Source organism: Berghia stephanieae, chromosome 1 (assembly GCF_034508935.2).
Source record: "Berghia stephanieae isolate SIO BIC M18660-M18661 chromosome 1, UCSD_Bste_1.3, whole genome shotgun sequence".
Classification (NCBI taxonomy): Eukaryota; Metazoa; Mollusca; class Gastropoda; order Nudibranchia; family Aeolidiidae; genus Berghia; species Berghia stephanieae.
In genome coordinates this window covers 89,164,713-89,188,506 of record NC_088360.1, presented here as the reverse complement: position 1 = coordinate 89,188,506, position 23,794 = coordinate 89,164,713, and the positions used below count along the sequence as shown (strand labels likewise).

The window sequence follows — 23,794 nt, the reverse complement described above, 5'->3', positions numbered from 1 at the left end:
TTCAATCGTTGGATTCAAACATAAATGCTTGTTTTATCAAACTAGGAGAGCAGCAGAGCAGGACCATGCAATTTGGGGCGTCCCTAACAAAGCGACACTGTATCTTATCTTTTAGCAAATAATAATTGCTAAAACGATAATTAACGTGATCAGTGACAATGTTTGCAAAAAGACGTCATTTCCAAAATACACATTGCCCCACGCACCAAGCTCGGGTGTGAATTATGAGTACTTGACAGAGACGGATATCGTAAGATTGCCAGTAAAATAATAATTCACCCAACAGGCGACTTGTAAGCTTTGATACATTTTCGATTCCATGATAATATGGTTAGCTTGAAGTAGAAAGTGCATTGAACATGAAGACCCCCTGAAAATAGTCCTTCAGAGCCATCAAGCCTCACGAGCCAAAGTTTATCCCGTTTCCTATAGCGTGAACCTGGACAGATTCACCGAGAGAGTACTCTTCCTTACTCGGGGAAAAAAATCGTTAAAAAAATTTGACCAGAAAACTCTTCCTTCATATATCGATCGATTAATACCATCAATTTAATAAATGTTTTTTAAAAGAGTAAGGTGTAAAAGTCTATTTATATTGTTCTCCATCCTTTCAATCCAGTACTAGCTAAATGGGAATGAAGCAGATACAAAGTGAAAAAAGAAATTAAATGAACAGAATGACAAGATTTTAGTATTTTCAAAGGAGATTAAGACACAATCTTAACAATTTTTCATAGTTTTGACTTTGAACTATAAATCCACTGATGATCATAAAGTCTATCATCGCAAATGAAGTTTGGGATGGATCACGATTTATAAGCAGGAGAACAAATACCACAAAGACTACTCAATAGACTTTATCAATGAGAGTGTTGTAAAAAATCTTCGATATTAATTATTGAAGCTCTAGAGGTAATCGTGCCGATGATAATAACAAGGTTAATTAATAACAGAGATAGAAAACAGATGACACGAAAGGACGAGATCCCAATAGCCCTAACAATATATTGATTGGTTCTCATCGACTTGTTGATGAAATTTTGGGAAGGATGACACCGAAAACACGTTCACAAAAAGCCTATTTATATTTCTGGTCATATTACCTCTACTTTATAAATCGATTGATTGAAATAACATAATATATGTCAAAAATATCAAACTGGAGACTCCATCTTTGACAAGTCAAGGTCCTTTTAATCGATCGATATATGAAGCAAATTTTCCCTGGCCAAAATCTAAAAAGATGTTTTTAAAAAGTGTATCATGGAACAAAAACAAGGAGACAGAGGCGATGGAGGGATACAAAAGGAAATCAATATACGAGATGTGTTTCTGATGATTTTCTCTCTCACCAGATATCATCACCTCGAACAGCAGGACCCTCCATCTCCGGTATCGATTACCATCAAAATGCGTATTTACGAGTATGATTACTCAAGGTAATTATTGAAATTGCAAATAACAAAGAAAGCGAGAAAAACACAAATAAAAACCAAGATAATTAAAACATACCATAAACCAGTTGCCTGCCGTACTGTGGGGAAACTCGTACTAAAAGATTTGGCCAGAAAACTTGTTCTACAAATATCGATCGATTTAAATGACCCTCATCTTGGCAAAATCTCTTAAACCCAGGACCTCGCAAGTTTTCTGGCATAATTTTTTGATAAGAGTTTTTCCCAAGTCCGGCAGTTAACTGGTTATGACACGGGTGTCAAGTTTCGTCACAAAAACAAGCAACGCTGATCGTCATCAACAATAACAAAACTTTGAACCTGGCGTTGTGGCCTTGGAATATGTACTTCGCACACATTACCCAACTTGACTCAGGTGTGAATGACTATTTGACTAAAAGTGGTGGCGGGTATAGTTTATAGTTCAAAAAGGGTACCTAACAGATGACTTATGCTGTATAAAATGAAAATTGAATCCATTTCACCTCCGAGGGAATGGTGCATTTTGAACAATACTAAACATGATAACTTGTCCTAGCCGCTAGCGGAACTAACCTTGAAATTATGATGCTTTACTAAGAATGATTTTCTTATGAAAAAGATAATATTTGACATATCATTCAGCTAACACGGTTATCACAACTTTAATCAGGTTATAATATTTCTTTCCTCTTTCTTTTCTTGCCTTTTTTAAGGAGCAGAACTACAAACCAACATTGTCAATACCTTAAGAAAACAATATGACATAATATTACGGTAGATGACAAAGCGCACATATCCCCAGTCATTTCAACAAAGAGAACAAGGGCATTTCATTACGAAATATTTTGTCATTCATTCAATAAAAATGATATACAAAAGTTTGTTTTGAAAGTAAAAAAGTGGTAGACCATTGAAAGAAAATAATAGCGTGAGAATAAAATTCGAATATAATTGGGGCGATTTTTTACACTGCAAATAATAAATCCACATAACGTATAGAGTCAAGACCTTTTGAAGAAAACACGACAGGCACCTTTTTATATGAAAAGCAGCCTGGAAATAAAATTGCTTCGAGGCATAAACAAAGTTAATGAGTGATGTAATGCAAACGAAACCAGGGAATAGAAACTCGTGCTGGTGTTGGTGATGGTGGGTTTGGTGATTGTGGTGATTGTGATGATGGTGATGATGTTATAGTGATGTAACGACAATAGTGGTGACGAAGATGATGATAATAATGATGACGACGACAATGATATTAGTAGTAATAGAAATAATATTAATAATTAGAATAGTGCTAATAATGATACCTATAATGATATTCCTACTACTACTACTACTACTACTACTACTACTACTACTACTACTACTACTACTACTACTACTACTACTACTACTACTACTACTACTACTACTACTACTACTACTACTACTACTACTACTACTACTACTACTACTACTAGTAGTAGTAGTAGTAGTAGTAGTAGTGATGATGATGATGATAATTATAATGATAATGACGATGATGATTATGATGATGACGATGATGATGATGATGATGATGATGATGATGATGATGATGATGATGATGATGATGATGATCATGATGATGATGATAATGGGATTATGTCCTTTTTTATATCGTTATTTTTGACAAACCATATAGATTTTCTGCTCTGCATTTCCGATGAAGCTTAGAGTACGCTCAGCAAATAGGTTATTGGAAACTCTTTAATATAATAAACAGATTTAAGCTCCCTTTTTCACATTTCCCTCAAGCAAGTAACAATAACGTGGATGAGTCTAATCTTAGAACTTGGGGAATAACTTGGCTAAATAATTGTGTCTACATCAGAAGGCAGAAAGCAATAAATCATTATGGTTAATTATTCACCGAGTTATATAAACTGGCCTAATCCCTGGCTCCTGTTCCTGACGATAATAAAAAACAAAAAACATCAACAACAAACCCCCCAAAAAACTAGAGAATTTATATAGCGCAGTATCCACCAAACATACTCAAAGCACTTTACAAGGGCTCCCTAGCCAACAGGAACCCGTAACATGCAGGGCGAGACATGATACCCTGTTTGGCAATATTACAATAAAGGCCAAGTACTCATTATACAACTGAGTAGGGTGAGAGAATGTGAATAAATAGCCTTTTCCAAGGACTCAACAATGCGCCGCTTAGAGCGGGACTCGAACCCAGGACAATCCGACCCGAAGGCGAGCGTAAAAAAAGGACTGCATTTGATATTGTTGGGGGTCCCGATAGCTCAGGTGGTAGAGCATTCACTTCACACGGTAAGGGATTTGGATTGATCCCAGGTGAAGTCGAGATTTTGTTCTGACCCTCTCCCCCCTCTATTCTCCTAACAGTTACTGGGTAGTTGAATTTGTCAGAGTTGGCGGAAAGAACTTTGCGATAGCTAACAAAATGAAAGGTACAGTCCGGGGTTTTTTTTATTTGCTATAGAAACCAGGATAAATTTCTGTTACATGGTCCTTATGAGTCTGAAGGACTACTTTGATTTTATTGGTTTAACTTTGTTCACTCCTTTATTTGCGATTTATCTTATCAAAACGGTAAGATGACGGAGTAATAAAAAAAGTAGTCCTTTAGAGCCATTCGGCCCATGGAGCCGGAGTTTATCCGGGTTTCTATAATATTGAGCTTTTATATAACGCAATATCCACTTAACGTGCTCAAAGCGCTTTACAAGGGGTCCCTGGTCAACAGCAACATTTAACATGTAGGACGATACATGACGCCTGTTAGGCGATATTACAATTTTTCGGACAAAGACAACGCTGTTAACGGCCAGGTACTCATTTTGCACATGAGTACGGTGAGAGAATGTGAGTAAAGAGTCTTTTCCAAGGACTCAACTATGCGTCGAGCGAGGCTCGAACCCAGGACCTTCCGATCCGAAAGCGAGTGTCATACCACTAGACCATATAGCCACATAGCGTTAAACGGAAAATAGCAATTGCTTGCTATCTTTTGGATATGACGCTAGTCTATCGCAAAGTACTTTCCGCCCAATCTAACAGACTCAGCTAGCTACCCATTCACTGTGGAGAGAGGGGTCCGGAAAAAATCTCGACTGCACCCGGGATCGATCTCGGTCCCTTTGCGTGTGAGGTGAGTGCTCTACCAAATGAGATATAGGGACGCCCAAGATGTCGGAGTTGAATCTCATAATTAGAATTGATGTTTTGTTTTTAAGGGTTTTACAGCGCTTGCAACACATTTAGGTTATATCAGCGCCAATAAAAAGGAAGAAAATGGGATAATAAAAAAGTTCTAGAATTACAATTAAAGCACCCAAGAAAAAGTAAGATATAGGGGAACTGGGAACAAATAGGGATCAGGTGTAGAGTCCAAGAGCATACCACCAATGTACTTAGTTTGAGATCACCTATAAGTCTCATCCGGACACAAGCACAAAATCCAACAAAGAGGAATACACTCAAATGCTTACATTAGACATTCAAAATAACAAATATAATAATACATAACAGAGAGATGATTTACAAGGAAAAAATATCATCTCCCAAAACAATAACTATGCATTTGACTGTTTCCCTCCCAGCCAGGACTCCGGCCAAGCCCAGGACAAACCAAAGATAGAAAGCATGTTGGAAAACAGATATAATTGGGTAGAAGACACAGTATGTACCCCCCTGCCCAGTAATTACTCGTACAATTGAATTTTAAGCATTAAAAACTAGTAGTCATTCAGAGTCATTAGGCTCATGGAGCCGGGGTGTATCCCAATTTCAATAACATTTAACGGACAATAGCAATTGCTCGCTACCCATTGGATAGGATGCTAGTCTATCGCAAAGCATCTTCCTCCAGATCTAACAGATCCAGCTTGCCAATAACTTGTAGATAGACATCCTTTACACAAAATGGATATCGGTCCCTTTAAAACGAATGTTCTACCAAATGAACAATTGAGGCTCCCATTTTAATATAACTCCTACATTTTTATTTAGATTAATGGCTTTATTTATAATACTGAGATTTGTTTCTTAACCAGCTAACTGCGTACTCTTGAAAGACATGTATATATAAATTTGGCCATAAAACTCGTCCTTCAAATTTCGATCCTCATCTTGGCAAAAAAATTCGCGGAAGTCCCAGGTTTGAGCTTTTTTTTCCATGATGAGGGTCATTTAAAGCGATCGATATAATATATGAAGGATGAGTTTTCTGGCCAAAATTTTTGATACATGTCTTTCCACGGTGCGACATTTAAATTGTTAAACAATTCTGACTAGTTTGATGTTAACTCCAGTTTTCTTAATTGAGGTCACTCCGACACATTACCTGATTGATATGGCGGGTCACACTTATGCAATATATCTCTGGCATCTCTTATCATTACCTGCTTAGTTTATCGTTTATCACATGCTGGGTATTTTAAACAAGAATCACATCAGACAGGTTACCTGTTACGGTTTTATTTTATCGCTCCTGCACTTAAAGATCTGCCAACACCATCGATACGTCATTACGCTATGCCTTTCACATCACTTTCACTCTCATTTATTTATTCATTCATTCATTCTCTCTCTCACTCACTCTCTTTCTCTCTCTCTCTCTATCTCTCTCTCTCTGTGCATGTGTGTGTGTGTGTGTGTGTGTGTGTGTGTGTTTTGGCTTTGCAGTCTTGGGGTATGACACTTGCCTTGACCTGTAAGCAGCGCAAAGTTGAATGAACGGTTGTTTTTGTTTTTTACTCACATTCTCTCATCGCACTCAGGTATAAAATGAATGTCTGATCGGCAATAGCTTTGTTTTTATCGAATAGAAATTAACACATTACTGGCGTCACATCCCCTTCTACGCTTTTACTATTGCTGTTTGCTTGGGAGCCATCGAAATGCGCTTTGATCACATTTAGTAAATAGAAATCTATATAACATCTCGTTTTCTTTTCTCTCTATCTATCTATCTATCTATCTATCTATCTATCTATCTATCTATCTATCTATCTATCTATCTATCTATCTATCTATCTATCTATCTATCTATCTATCTATCTATCTATCTATCTATCTATCTATCTTTATATCTATCTATCTATTCATCTATCTATCTGTCTATTTCTCCCCAATATCGACATTTTCCCTCACCCCTTCCCCTCTTTGCATCCACCCACTCATCTACTTATTTTAGAAATGTAAACATTCCTGCAAACTATGACAGCCTCACGTGCAATCAGAAATGTCAGATACCTTCTGGCAGAGAAAAAAATCTAAATCACATTCCTTTGATTGAACAACACTAACAATGAAAAAGAATTTTTGTCTTAGATATTTGTAACTTTAAAGGTAGCTCGATGTCGAAAATAAATCATCTTTTCTAATGCGATGTCCTTGAATATGTGTAATGTGTTAAGTGGTATTGAATTTTAATTCATGGTCATTAAAATTATTTACTTACCACCTCAGCCTGGTTATTTGTCTTGGACGTAAAAGCAACTTAAAGTTGAATTTCGTAGTCTAAATCATAATCTCCGAGATATATCTTTATTGAGGGAAAATGAACATTTATTCTTAACTAACAACCCACAATTTTCGATTTTGAATTTGAATTCACGCTCCTATCAATGTTGTGTGTGTTACATCTAATTCTAATGTTTGGTTGTGTATTTCATTTTCAAAAATATTGAAACGAGAAAATCGCTTAAAATTCTAGAATAATGTCAAAAGAGCTTTCAAGTGGAAACGACTCTGCGGCTATGTGGTCTGGTGGTATGACACTCGCTTTCGGATCAGAAGGTCCTGGGTTCGAGCCTCGCTCGGCGCAAAGTTGATCTTTACTCATAATCTCTCACCGTACTCAGTTGTAAAATGAGTACCTGACCGTTAACAGCGTTGTCTCTGTCCGAAAAAAATGTAATATCGCTCAACGGCGACATATCCCTCCTACATGTTAAGTGTTGCTGTTGGCTAGGAATCCCCTGTAAAGCGCTTTGAGAGACGTTAAGTGGATATTGCGCTATATGAAAGCTCATTTTATTTTTTAAAAGCCTGGATTCATGTATTTAGCATTTGAAATGACAAACTGACAACTCTACGTGCCAACATCTCATCGTTGCATCATTTGTCTTGTTGATTTACCTACTGGCAGCCGTTTCTTTTCGATTACATGCAAACTTGAAAATACATTTTTACCTTCTTGTTTGCGTAACTCTTTCTAACCCCGGTTATTTATTCTCCAGAGACACGCAGATTACATTTGCAGGCACCATATTATCCTTATGAAAGTTCCTGACTTTTCGGAAAGAAAACAAAATACACAATTTTGTTTTCAACATCATTAAGGTTGTTTAGATATTGAAGAATTTACCCGATCTTTCGGGAAGGAGAATTTAAATGGACAATTTTTAAGGTATGAAAAAAGTCTCATATCTATAGCTAAAAATGCATTTTTTATACTACACAATGAAAATATGTCTGCTTAAAGGCGAAACTCGAAACGTCCACATGATCTTTCACCGTTTAATAAACTGAAGCTTCCATTTCATTTTCTTTTTTTTAAACACATAAACCAAATAGGCACAAACCGTTTCGAGGCGATAGGTCAAACAAAGGATGCACAAAAGTATGATCGACAACTTAATGTTGTTATTTTTCTGAAGGCCCCCATTTAAACACGCCTCAGTAAGGCTATGTGGTCTAGTGGTATGACACTCGCCTTCGGAATGGAAGGTCCACGGTTCAAGTCCTGCTCTGAGCGGCGGCGCATAATTAAGTCCTTGGAAAAAGGCTCGATTTATCACTTTCTCTCACCGTACTCAGGAGTAAAATGATTACCTGGCCGTTAACAACGTTGCCTCTCGGGAAAAAATTGTATTATGGCCTAACAGGCGCCATGTCTCAACTTACGTGTCGACAGCAGACCCCTTATAAGGCGCTGTGAGCACATTTAGGAGATCTTGCCCTATTATAATGCTCACGTTTTTATTTCTGTAATAGGACAGGAACGTCGTGACACCATACATTCTACTTTTCCAGTTCCAAAATCATTGGAAGTGTGCATGTAACCTGCCCTTCGGAGGTTTAATAATGAATATAGTTTATATATTGATTCATAAGGTGGTAAGAATTATTTTAATAACAAGGTGTATAGTTAGTTTAATTGGGATTACTGGACGTAAAAGAGCGATTATAGAAGATATTTCTTGACGACCATATATTTAGACGAGAAAATATGATGCCATCACTCTGAATCCAAAAGATCCATTACACAAGGTTTATATCCAGTCCTCAGGAAGAGTGGTTATATACTTCCAATGAGATTGGAACCGGGTTTTTGACGTCACATTTTTGTTCCCTATTGAAGCTGTCAAATCGTCCACTTTCTGTTCCATTCAGTTACAGATTCAAACTCAAAGAAGTCTTTTTGTTTACCTTAGACTCATAATTAAAGTTATATAAACAAACATGTTCTGTTATATGATATGCCTTCTAAAAGCTTTATCTGTAAAAAACAGAAAACTATGCTGCAGGTAAAAGGGAGTGTCTTATTTTGATTTCGTAGATGCTATTCAGTTTTACGTCATATGTTAGGTAACAGTTACTGTAGGTCATGATAAACTTTTACATTATATCAAAGGTGTGGGCGTACTGTGAAATTATTGAGTTTTAAAAAGATATGTAAGATCTGATTTCTTGTTGGGGAAAAACCAATCTAGATGGCAATTGAACAAACGTTGCCATAAATATTGATGCCATGCGTTTAGGTAATATTACTCCCAACATCCTGCCCGCGAGATAAATCGTACCAATAATATGCAAAAAATAATATGTGTTACTTTAAACATTTACAGTCTGAGATACTTTAATAAAAATTAATCACGCATACCAAGTGGTCTAAGATTAATAACAAAAAGCGGAGTGACATCAACTTTATTAAAGCTATAAGTTTTTAGATGGAACAGCCTTGTCATGACACGTTTCATTAATCAATTCATTTATTTATTCATTTGTTCCAACGTTTAATCATCCATGCACTTACCTTGTCATTCATTCATTCATTCATTCATTCATTCATTCATTCATTCATTCATTCATTCATTCATTCATTCATTCATCCATTTATTAATTCGTCCAACTATTTCTTTATTCATATTACATATACTTATTCATTTATATGGTCAAGTATTTATCTATTCATTAGTCCATCCATTGATGTACACTATTTCAATTGTTCATATAATATGTCACTTTTCAATTCAATCGTTTATTCTGATATTCAAGCATTCATTCAAAAATACATGCATAGTTAATACATGATTACCTTAATAAATTCATCAAATGATGTTTAATGTCGACTACATTTAGATAAGACGCTAGTAAAGTACCATGATACAGTCAGTTGGTCAGAAAAATAAAACCTCGACACAATTGGGCATCAAAAGCTGTTCTCTCTCGTTGACCAGGCTTGTGCTCTGAAAGATGAGCCACTCCACTTGTTTCTTTTTTATAGTAAGAATTGGTAAAACAAAATATTCCCGTTAAACATCCATCAATCTATATGAGATGTTTAAATCAAAAATATTGATTTCGTGTTACAAGTGTACCTTTCTCTCACAAAAATCGAGCACAAACAATAGTAATCCATTCAAAATCACGCATAAAACTTGTTTAATTATGAAGCATTCAAAATCTGTCTGGAATTTTACACCCCGTTTGTTTACAACGGCAGACAAGTAGGAACAAGAGGCGAAAAATCAATTTACAGGCGCGTATTTTTCCAGACAAGAAAGAAAAGTAAAGCAAATTCAAAAAATAAACACGTGAGAAATTTTTTTTAATGAAATAAAACAAACAACACAACGAAAAAATAGTAAACTAAAAAACAAAAAAACAAAACAAAACAAAACAAAACAAACAAATAAACGATGAAACAAAAACAAATTTTTGAAAGTGGGGAAAATTGCATCGACATTCCTTCGTAATGAATCTCACATAACAATCTTCTTTCTTATTATTCCGTAGAAAAAAAAAAAAATTTTCACGACGATAAAGATTACTTTTCGCGTCATAACATTTTAGCTTTTTCTTCAAGAATATTTTTATTTACCTGTTGAAAAAAATTAACATCTTTCATTCGTTGAAAATTGGAATACACAATAATTCGACACTTCCTTCTCCAAAAAAAAAAAAAGAAAGAATAGAAAAATATATACACAGTCTAGTAAATTGTCAAGTAAACATTAAACACACACACACACACACACACACACACACAAACACGCGCACACACACACACATATACACACAAGAGAGAGAAAGAGTGATAAAGAGAAAGAAATATATTTTTAAAGATTTACAACAAGCATCACTGAATGAAAATTATTTGTTTATAGTCTTTACAAAGGACAAACAAACAAGACAAAAAGCAATAATTTATATTGAAAAAAAGAACAACTTTTTAAAGTTATATTTTAAGTCATTTGAAATATGGTACCCCCCCCCCCTCTATCTCTCTCTCTCTCTCTCTCTCTCTCTCTCTCTCTCTCTCTCTCTCTCTCTCTCTCTCTCTCACTCCTACTCCCCCCCCCCTCTCCAACACACACACTTTCAAAATAATCCGCTATAACATTGCTAAGGCTTTATTAAGAATTGAAGAAACATCCTAATTACTTCCATAAAATTCAACCCTGCTATTTTTTCAATCTTAGGATGTTTAGACAAAATCAATTGACAATACATGTTGTGTGCGATCGATTTTTGTCAGCCGGAGGGAGGATTGTTCTCAATATTCCTATGATTGAAGTGTAAGCAGAAAACTATACTACTTATGTCTGATATCTGCATGTTCTAACCTTCTAGTGTATTTTATCTCAAACAAAAGACGACTACAATCAAGTGCTGACGATGTCTTGACATAATTATTGACGAACTCTGAACAAAACGCGTATTTAAAATATTGGACAGCAACCTCGTCCTTCAAATATCGATCGATTGAAATGATCGTCATCTTGACAAAAAAAAAAACAAAACAAAAAAACAAAACAAACAAACTCTCAAACCCGGGACTTCATTGAAGAATACTTAGAAAACAACAAGTCATAAGGTTGTGATATTAATCTCGTATGAGTAAGTTATTGTCATTGTTAGTCAGTCACTTATCAAGGTACTGAAGATGGCAGCAATTGCACTCACTCGTTGGAATTCATTTTGTCTGACGTTTACATTTTTTTTTAAAAAGAAGGTTATAAGTATATCTTTTTGTAAAAAATCGATTAAACCATGACAAAAAAAATCAAAGGAGAAGGAAATAAATCTATTCTACTCAGCACACAGTAATTTTGTATATTATAATTTTTTAATTTTTTTGTTTGTTTCAATTGACGATTTTCTGGAGTAAAGATTTATATTTTTAAAAGCTTAAGATATTTCAAGAATCATTTAAACATTGCAGTACAGACAAACTATTTGTCTCAGAATGAAAATAAATGTTTTAAAATGTCACAGATTATAAACATGAGGCATAAAGAAAAGCATGTAAAAAGAAGTAGGATAGAAAAGAAATGAAAAGAGGAAAAAGCCTTGAATATTTTGAAAAGAATATTTGAAAAACAAAAGAAAGAAACTGATGCTCCGTGGGTTTGTAAGAACGGTGGAAAAACATAATAATATTCTGAAAAAAGCTAATTAAACGATAGCTTGTCGATTTAAAATGGAATATCCAATTACTTTCACTTCTCTGTCAATAATTTTTGTCTCATTTTTAGCGTTGCACACAATACTGTTTGTGTTTACTAAGAATTACGTATGACAATTTCTGCCGTACAATGACAAAACACCATTTTAAAAAATCTTCGCCAGAAAATTTAAACTTTATTGCGTCCTTGGAAAATGCTCTTTAGTCACATTCTCTCACCGTACTCAGATGTAAAATGAGTACCTGACCGTTAACAGCGTTTTCTCTGTCCGAAAAACAATACATTATCACCTACCAGGCGTCATGACTCGTCCTAAATGTTAAGTGTTGCTGTTGACTAGGGAGCCATTGTAAAGCGCTTTGAGCACATATGTGAGCCACCACCAAAAGCTGTCGATTTGACCCAGATGACAAAAAAGGAATTTAGTGTTAAAATTGATTCGTGATATGGCATTTTAATTTTCAGCTCTTTAAGAATTCAATTATCTTTCTCCTTAGTATTACAAAAATGTGGGCACAATTCTCAAATTCCTTTATAGTAATTTATTTTTCAACACAAAACAGTCCTCACATAATACCCTTTTGAGATGTTACGTTACATATATTGAAATATATTGACACCCCAACTCATTAGCAAGTCATAACGAAAGACCTTTAAAAGTCCCAGGTTTTAGAGTTTTTGCCAAGATGAGGGTCATTTAAATCGATCAATATTTAAAGGACGAGTTTTCTTGCCAAACTTTTAATTACGAGTACGGCAGTTAACTGGTTAATTAAAATTATGGATGCTATTCTCAAATCCTCGCTGTAAATTCATTTTTCACCACATGACCGTTCCGACATAATTAATACCGTTTTTAAGACCTGATTGCTTTTACATTTCAATTAAAGATACTATGTGGAGTAACCGTTATTGGTAAAATGGTATAAAATATGTTTTGTCGCTTTATGAAAGGTTTCTATATACCACACTTTAGGTTATCATGCTGCGTTTGTTTCAAAAGAATGTAACCTTGAATTTTCCTGGGTGAAATCCAAGACAACAGCAGCAGCGGTAGCTGTAACATCACCTGGCGTTGGTTTGTATCATGCCAGTTTAACAGCAGGCGAGAAGAAGCAAACAAGCTTTCTCCTTTTTTACGTCATGATTTGCCGAATTGTTGATTAGGGAAAAACATAAAACACAAAAGGTAAGTTGCTCATACGTTTTTGTTTCCGAAGATGACGGGGTCGATTCCGTGTGAGAACAAGGCGAGAATGAAATTAACTCAAATATCAATCTTATTGAGATGCAGCCAGGACAGCCGTGATTGGGTAGCTGGGTCTGTTAAAATTGATAAGGACTCACCATAGATTAGCGTCAAATCTAGAGGGTACCAATAATTGTTGTTACTGGCCTTTAAGGGCTACAGAAATCTGTACAACTCTGTTCCATTGGTCTTATGGCTTTAAGGGACTATGAACATGAAGGCATTACCGCAGTAATAATAGAATATTCCACTCAGCAGTTTAAAGGCTTTAAAAAGTCACAAGGCTATTTCATAATAAGGGGGCAGTTATGCTCCTGTATGATGAAGCAGATGTAGATGACAAAATACAAAGCAAAAGCTTAACATCTTTTCATGGAATTTCCTATTACACCCTAACCCGACGTTTCACCGAGAGAGTGGAGATTTGGAGTGTTATCCGGGTAAAGGGTGGGCACGTTTTGATCCAGGTCCACTTTCAACATTTCAAACACAAAGTTCTCTAGTAGAATGTAACCGAGTGGTATGAGCCAACTCTTTTAATAGGGACTGTTAGTAGTTCAAAAGAAGTGTAGAAATTAGTGCCCTAAGTGGAGCAGGGTACAATGTAACCATGTATTAATTGGGCGTCCATTGCACCGGCGAATTCTCACATCTTCAGCAGTGGAAGGCGATACCGGTTAACGAATTGGACGCCTTTGTTCTACTTACACCCAATCATAAATTCAGATCTAATACAATACAAGTAGACAAGAAAGTCAGAAAAAAGGCCTACATATGGAGATCAAAAAATAGAAAAAAAAAAAAAACAAAAAACAAAAAAACAAAAAAAAAAAAAAAAACAACAAAAAACAAAACAACCCCCCCCCCCCGCCACACCCCTGATATTCCGTTGGTTTGAGACATGGAACTTAAAATACAACCCAAACCCTGAAAAAGCTAATAAACGATATGTGTTCGATGCGACTTGAAAACTCTCCCTAGTGAGTAATTTGCTTCTTGGTTAATTGATGAACTTAGGGAAGCTTGTGAATCGTTGTCTTATAGTTTCTTCTGCTCCCATATTCTATATTCCAGTATAAAAATATGTAACTTTTCACCGTAGCCAGGTCAACATTCAATGTCACAAGCTCACGTCTAGTGTAGAATATTTTTCACTACAGTTTTAGACACAACATGATTTCCAAATAAACAACTTAAAATTGAAAAGAGGCATTTCCCTTTAAACATGTAATTAACTTGAAGAGAAAATAAATATTTCGTCAAGATAATAACGTATATTGTATAGAAAAGTCGCTCTTTATCATTTTGTTAGGGCAATTCATTTATTATTCAAGATTCAAGGAGTCAAGCAGACAAGAGCTTGAAAAATATCCAAATGGGAAATCATTGATTTATGGTTATTATGATGAGAAGGAGACAATAAATTCCATTCTAAGGTACTCTAGTAAAAGACATTTTTTTCATTTTGACCAAAAGACTTTTGCTTCAAATCAGGATCATTTACACGGACCGCCTACTTGTCAAAACGTCTCTAATCTAATACTGCTTTGAAATCTTAGGTTTGAGACGTTTTGATAAGTTGAGGGTTATTTTAATCGATCATAATTCATCAAAGAAAAAAGTCCTCTTAGGAAAATTTTATGAAAATGTGTTTTATCAAATTACGACAATAGATCTCTACTGTAGAGTTCCACGTCGGAGTCTTGTCGTATTATTGGAAACGTTTGAAGTGGTTCAAACTTCCTCTTTAGCTTTTATCGCTTTTAGCCATAAAAGAAATTGATTTTCTTTAAAATGACAAGATCATCAACATCATTAGCATAATCATCGTCGTCGTCTTCGTTATTATTATTATTATTATCATCATCATCATCATCATCATCATCATCATCATCATCATCATCATCATCATCATCATCATCATCATCATCATCATCAGATTCCTCTGCTTCTTCATGCTGGTCGTCATTCTTATCATCATTACTAGAATCATTAACAACAATTCCGCGTATAAACAAAAATAAAAATCTATAACCCATTCGTTTAAAGATCGAATCCTACCACCTTCAGTATCTGCCGTAACTCTGAGAAAAAAACCACGTTAAAATTTTATCCAGAAAACTCGTTTTCAAATTTCGATCATTATAATCGATCGACGTAATATAAAGACCGAGTTTTCGCGGAAGTCCCAGGTTTGAGAGTGTTTGCCAAGGTGAAGGTAATTTAAATCAATGGATATTTGTAGGACGAGTTTTCTGGCCAAATTTTTAAAAACATGTTTTTCTGGAGTATGGCAGCTAACTGATTAATACCAATTCTTATTGAGAAATCTGAAACAGCTTGACTGTAAAACTACCTGTTGTTTCGATTTTGACGGAAAATTTGTTGGCAGATTGTACACAAACCTACGGCATAATGATATATTATTTATTTACTTCTCACATAGCTCCATTACTTGGTGGCAAATATTTCTTGTTTGATGGTAAAAAAACAAAAAAAAACAAAAAAAAACTTGGCACTGAGCCAAAACAAAGTTCATTACTCCATCTGATTTACCTTTTCATACATTTAATGCGTATTATTTATATGAAGATGTAGTTAGTGATAAAAAGCATTATTATTGAATAAATACACTGATACAACGGTTGTGAGTATATAATATTTGACAAAATATATACGTACTAAGCTTCGTCAAAGTCAAGCTTGATTGAAAGTCGTTGGTGGCACTACATTTTGTCTTGGTGGAGAGGTATAAAACGGCCCTAATATGGTCATTCGAGACTTCTACTGTATGGGATATGGGGAGCAATTTTGCCCCCATTCTCGATGTCCTCTCAGATATGTATATATATATATATACTCGAAGGTACTCTTGAATATTCTTTATACAAAAACAAAATTGCCGCCAAACAGACTGCATGTCCTGCTATAGATAGTATGCGCTTGGCTAAGAAGCTCACAACATCGCCACCCGGAAGTATAACGGACCAACACACAAAACTATGTGTAACTTTGAACGTTTATAGCCTGGTTAATACAGTTTAGTGAGAATTACTCAAACGCGGATGGCAAAAAGCAATAACAAAGACCCGAGTGACGTCAACTTCATTCTGTAGTACGGCGATTGGCCTCTCACCTGTAGATATATTGCATATGTTAGAGTGAATTTTTAATTCAGAAAAGTGAGTGGAGCAGGCACTTATGTTGGTAACAACAAGAGATGAAGTGAGCAGAAAGTGCCAGAATTTGGAGAGAGCTCTAGTAATGAATGACCTGAGTTGGATACGAATTTTTTTGGGATCGTGCATAGCTCATACGGTAGAGTCACGCTCTCACCGGCCAGGCGGAGTTGTCGTACCAATAAGGTCGCGGGCTCAAACCCCCATCACCGCCGTGAAAATTCTTTATTCTCTATTGTCTTCTGGCACTTTTCTACTTACTTCATCTCTTGTTGTTACCAACATAAGTGCTTGCTCCACTTACTTTTCTGAATTATAAATTTACCCCATATACCGAAGCATACTCAATGTCTCAATTGTTTCTATGTTATATGTTTGTGTTGCGAACATTGGCTATTAAGCTTAATTGCTGGCCAACTAACTTCGCTGGGGTTGTGTGTGTTGGACCCGCTACCTCCTGTAGTCGGTGAGAGAGAGCTCTAGTAATGAATGACCTGAGTTAGATACGATTTCTTTGGGATCGTGGATAGCTCATACGGTAGAGTCACGCTCTCACCGTTCAGGCGGAGTTGTCGTACCAATAAGGTCCCGGGTTCAAACCCCCGTCAGCGCCGCGGAAATTTTTATTCTCTATTGTCTTCTGGCACTTTTCTACTCACTTCATCTCTATATGTTAGAGTCCGGCGTTGTCTTTGTATTTTTAAAGAATTATTGTAATAGAGACTTACATGCGTCCTGTCTCGTCCTAAATTTTAAGTTGTTCTGCTGAATTGAGATCCCTTCTAAAACGCTTTGAGCAAATTTAGTGGATTTTGCGATGTATAAAAGCTCATTATAAGGCTTATAATATTATATGTTCAATGCACGCTGATCCATCATCCACAGTAATTGCTGAGCATGTCGTCAATCACAAATAAAAGCAATGAAAATGTTATATTTTTTCTTCTTCGCTACATCTCGTTTCCAACCATAAACCTTTCGACTGGTTATTATCGCCACCACTTCAACAACAAGAAATAATTAATAGCTAGGAGTACCAAGTTTAGTCTCTAGTCCTTTCCAGGGGTATTTCACCTTGAGTCACTCCATCACCACCGTCATTATTCCCCTCCACATGGCCTCCATCTGCCACATACCCAGATACCTAATCGATCATTCAATCAATCACTATTATTCTGCCGTATTTTGAAAAAACACGAATTAAAACTTTGGACAGAAAAATCGTCCTTCAAATATCGACCGATTAAAATGAGCTCATCTTCTCAACTACTCTCAAACCTAAGACTTCACGAAGTCCCAAGTTTGAGAGTTTTTTTTCCATGATGAAGGTCATTTTAATCGATCAATATTTGAAGGATGAGTTTTCTGGCCAAAATTGTTAAGACCTATTTTCCCAGGGTGCGGCAGTATTATTGTAATAATAAATACCGAATTGCCTCTAACAAGAACCTGCAGCAATAAAGTGACTCACACATGCTGGAAACAATCAAAGGGTTCAACATACTTTGATAAGGGTTATTGCGTTCCTGCAGATGAAGAACGGAAACATTATTTTGTATCGATTGTCTCCGCATACCGAGCTGTTTTTGATTTCTAGGAGACGATGGGTTTATTGTTTGTGCGTCAGCCCGTCATCCAAATTATCTGCGTTCGACTAGGTTATAGCTGCTATGTGTTAAAAAAATTCACAAAATCTTTCCGCCATATGAAAAACACCAACACACAAAACTAACCTCTTAGGTAAAAAGGTTGATTGATATATTTTAGTGAGAACTAACCAGCTAACTGGCGGTCTAAAATCAATAAAAATAACTGAGTGACGTCATCTATACGAGTTAATTTTTCAAGCTCCTCCGACACGGGGCATATGGAAAAGGATAGATTGAAATCTAGAGGAAGGTACATACTCAATCATCGTTCTATCAAACGGGTATAAGGAAGAATTCTGACTCCAAATTTCCGCCGTTGAATTCGGATTAAAGCACCCCCCCCCCCGCCACCCCGCCTCCCTTAGACGTCTTAAAGAATAATTGATGATTCAGTACAATGGAAACATCGGCTCCCAGAAAATAAAATTTTACATTTGCCGCCGGATCTTTCTTTTAAACGGCGTAAACTTTCTGACTGCCAAGCAGATGCTACGCGTTTAAGTAAAACACTCACAACAATTGCCAGCCATATACAATTTACAAAGACACAAAACTATGTGTAACCTTTAACATTTATAGTCTGATTTAAATAATTTAGTGAGAACTAATCACCAAAATAGCCGTCTAGAATCACTAACAAGGAGTTGAATGACGTCAATTTCGTTCCCTCTTTAACGAATTCTCCCACTGGTATTCGACTCGGAATTGTCCGAGTGACATTGAGCATCTGGTGCAACAATGTTCTATAACAAGTTCAGAGGGAGGTTTCAGGACAGTTAATGAGTGTGTATTGTCTTTCGTCGAATGGGCAGTCGATAAGCGTAAACTGTCGGATGCTGCTGTTGCTTACCAAACTGGCGGGCCTGCATGACACTGACCATCCCGGGACCAAGACATCAGGAGTGCAGTTATTTGAGTACATAAAATGAGGAGGAAATGGAAGAGAAATAGGAGGAAGATGAAGAGGAAAAGAATATGGAGAAATAGGAGATAGAGGAGCAAGAGAAATAGAAGTAGCAGGAAGAAGAAGAAGAAGAAGAAGGGAAGAGTAGGAGAGAGTGGCAGAAGGAGGAGGAGGTTGAGAAGGAGGAAGAGACGGAGGAAGAGGAAGAGGGGGAAGAGGGGGAGGAGGAGAAGGAGGAGGATGAGGAGAAGGAGGAGGATGAGGAGAAGGAGAATGAGGAGGAGGAGGATGAGCAGAAGAAGAAGAAGAAGAAGAAGAAGAAGAAGAAGAAGAAGAAGAAGAAGAAGAAGAAGGAGAAGAAGAAGAAGAAGAAGAAGAAGAAGAAGAAGAAGAAGAAGAAGAAGAAGAACAACAACAACAAAAATAAAAAGCGGGTGAAGATTAATCTGAGGGGAAGGGGAGGGGATGTTGAGGTGGAAAGGAGATTATCCTAATAATCTTATTTGACAATATATTCACCAGCCAGTGGTGGAATGATTTAATTATCTTTTATAATAATCGTATCAATTCCACGTGATACAGGTTTATCTAAACTCCGAGATAAACAGTACAGCAACAGGTAAAATACCTGTAATAACACTTGAATGAATTGACGAATAGTTTTATCTTGAAGTCAAGAGCTGTATCATTACTCAAGCACTTAAAACTCCTTGACAAATATTTAGATGCGTATTAAGCATTCAAGAGATATTAATATTTTGTATTTAAACTTAATTCTAACTTGAGATAAAAGAAGGTCAATGAACTATGGAGACCGCGCTGTTCATGAGAGAGCTCAAGACAAAATAATATTAATATCCCGAAAAGTATAAAACAGGATTGGGTATCCAATTTTATACCCGATATCTCAGTTGGTAGAGCACTCGCTCCACAAGCAGAGGGGCCGAGATCAATCCTGGTTGCAGTCGAGATTTTTTTTCTGACCCCCTGTCCACCCAGTAGTGATTGGGTAGCTGGGTCTGTTTGATCTGGCGGAAGTACTAGCGTCCAATCCAAAGGTTAGCAGGCAATTACTATTGTCCGTTTCACGCTATAGAAACCGGGATAAACTCCGGCTCCATGGGCCTGGTGGCTCTGAAGGACTATTTAAATTGACAATCGGATAATATAATATTATACCACAGTTTCCAATTTGGCTGGAATAATTCGTCTTTAACCACTTAATTGATTCCAATGACCCAAAGATATCTAGTTATTCTTAAAACGGACTTCTTTGAAAATCGTGTTCACATACACACACACACACACACACACACACAAACACACACTCTCTCTCTCTATCACCCCCCCCCTCTCTCTCTCTCTCTCCCTCTCTCTCTCTCTCTCTCTCTCTCTCTTTCTCTCTCTATTTGTCTCATGAACATGTACCCAAACACAGAGACACACAGACCCTTTCAACCTCTTTTTATTTTTTATTTTAGGATATTATTATCTGAATTGACACCAACGACGTTAATTTAACCAAAAAGGTTTGGGGTTTGCTATTGCACGACGTTGACAGTAAAACTCTCTCATTTTCACAAAGAATGCAGAATCAACGAATTCATCGCATTTTTGTTCCTGCTCTTTCCATGAAAACGGTTAGGACTGCAATAATATTTCAGTTCCTTGATGGAAACAATTTGTGCTTTGAATTCGGCGGTAAAGGGTAAATGGAGTTTGAGGACTTAAGATAGCATTCTGTCGTAATCTGGAAAATTCCATATTTTAAAATTTGGCCTGAAAACTCGTCCTTCAAATATCGATCGATTTAAATGACCCTCATCTTGGCAAAAAAAAAAAACCCCTCAAATTTTAAAATATATCTTTTTTCAGAGTACGGCAGCATTGTGGAATTGTCCGTGTTGGGATCCCGGCCGTAATAATTAAAATTAAATACCAAATCCTACAGGCCCGTACACGGATGAGCGTGATGGTATGAATGGAAACACATCGATTTCTATAATTGTAAAACACATCATCATGATGAGTAAACAGTGGAATAAGCTATAATACTTTCACTGTAAGATTTGTAAAATTCCATTATTGATAGTGGCCTCCCGTTCCTTTACTTTTTATTGAGACAATCAATTGACAACATTGACAGAAATCATATAAAAATTAGGCCTGCACCTTTAAATACAACCAAGACCTTATATTGATAATGTTGACAATAATAATGATTCTGGGTTTTGAAGGGTTTTGAGCACGAAACGTTCCATGTATGGTATTTTGATTTATATTGCGAAACTGCTGTATTTACTTTTTTACATTCTACAGCTTTTTTAGGAGCTTAGTATCACACTGATTATGAAGGAATGTTCCGATTCTCATTAAATTTTGCACACTTACTATTATTTTTCTCCATAATAGTCTCCAGCTAAAAATGTATACTTCTCTCATCTCCTCTTGATCCATGAAAAGTTCATTAAAGAAGAAGATTTTGGTTTTGGCCTTTAACCAGTCCTCTTAAACTCATAAAACTCATTTCATCTTCAAAACGCGTTCTTTTGTGGTCTTTTGTCATAGTAAGGAACATAAAAATATCTGAAGGGGTCAAATCGAGTGAGTATGAAGGAATGAGGTAAGATTAATAACCAGAAATAATGCACTGCTCCTGTTGATACTTCGGCGCCTCGTATTGAATCTTACCGGGATGTTTTGTATCTGACTCAGTCGTTTCAACAGTTGTAACTCATCTTTCCCGTCCATTGCTTTTATCTTTGTATAATCAAACATAATAATACCTTCCATGTGCCAAAAATGGTGAGCATGACCTTTATTACAGAGCAGCTCATCGTTGTCTTTTTTTTGGTGATCGGTTTCTCACGGATTCCCTATTGTTTTGAGTGGCATTTCATCTTCGAACCATATTGACGGCAAATTGACCGAGCCAAATAATCTAATTTTGTAATTGTAGTCCTTCTGAGCCATTCGGCCCATGGAACCGGAGTTCATCCCAGTTTCTATAGAGTGAAGCGGAAATTGCAATTGCTTGCTATCATTTGGATAGGATGCTAGTCTATTGCAAAGTACTTTCCGCTAAATCTAACAGACTCAGCTACCAATTCCCTGCTGGGTGGACAGGGGGGGGGGGTCAGAAATAAAAATCTCTACTGCACTCAGGATCGATCTAGGTCACTTTGCGTGTGAAGCGAGTTCATTTACCAACTGAGCTATAGGGACCCCCTACTACTTTCTCTACTCTTCAGCAATCTGTCCAAAAATTATTTGCACAAACGCTGGGAAAATTACACCACGTTTTCTTTCCTCTTATGTTTTCTCTAGCGTCTAGCTTTCTTTTGACGAATCTGAATTGCTTGATTGTGTGCTTTGATGCTCAGTAAAATATAAAGTGTGTATGTAGATATACGAAATTTCCAACTATTTTTCATGTAAACTTTTGAGACATTGAAACTCTTTTCCTGAAAATGTAATCCAAATTAAACGATTCCTTCATATGGCTGATATTTGATTAACTCTCCTAGGTACATAATGTTACAATCTTGTGTACGGTACTATGCGGCAATGTGGTCTTGTGGTATGACACTCGCTTTCGGATCGGAAAGTCCTGGGTTCAAGCCACGCACGGCGCATAGTTAAGTCTTTGGAAAAGACTCATTACTCACATTCTCTCACCGTACTCAGGTGTAAAATGAGTACATGGTCGTTAACAACGCTGTGTTTGTCGGAAAAAAATTGTAATGTCACTTAAAAGGCGTCATGTCTCGTTCTACATGTTACGTGTTTGCATTGATCAGGGGCCCCCTTTAATGTGCTTTGCGCACATTTAGTGGATATTGCACTATATAAAAGCTCAAGTGTACTAAGTAGAAGAGGACCTTAATTATTTTCGTGATTTATTGTCATTGGCTGACAACACCCTTATTGACATTTTGGCCAGAAAACTATGACATTCAACGATCGATTAAACTGACTCACATACTTGTCAACATTTATTCAAAGTCTGGGGTTTCGACATTTTTGACACTTCTGATGTAGTTTTAGTCGATTGCTATGTGGAATCAATGGTCTGTGAACAAAATATGAAAAAGGCGTTTTGTTAGTTTCATGGACTCAAGTTCGTTTGACGAATATAAATAATATTATTATGAGATATCAGTACTTCCGTATTCTGTAAAAACACATTTCATATATTTGGCCAGAAATTTCGTCCATCAAATATAGATCGATTTAAACAACCCTCATCTTGTCAACAACTCCCAAACCTGAGACTTGAAGTTTCTGGTTTAGGAAATTTTGACAAGATGAGAGTCATCTGAAGTTTTTGACAAGGCCAGGGTCATTTTTTATCGATCGGCATTTGAACGACGTGTTTTCTGGTCAAACATTTTTAAAAAAGTGTTTTTTTCAGATCACCCTCTCGATGAATCTGTCAATACACAGAATCCACTGGATTTTCATGTCTATTTCACTGATTCACTATATCATGTCATGTTTAATCAACTCACACTGATTTTATTGGGCACCTTTTCTGCCGTACTCTGAATAAAAAACCCAACACGTTTTTATAATTTTGGCCAGAAAACTTGTCCTTCAAATAACGATCGATTAAAATGACTCCCATCTTGTCAAAAACTCTCACTAAAGAAATCCACTACCAGTTCAAGGAAGCATCAG

General features: G+C 36.3%; 1 protein-coding gene across 2 annotated transcripts in view; it reads right to left on the bottom strand.

The window, feature by feature from the left end:
* LOC144960882 (uncharacterized) overlaps positions 1 to 23,794 on the bottom strand; it is a 265,062-nt gene that overhangs the window by 182,681 nt on the left and 58,587 nt on the right. The window lies entirely within an intron of this gene.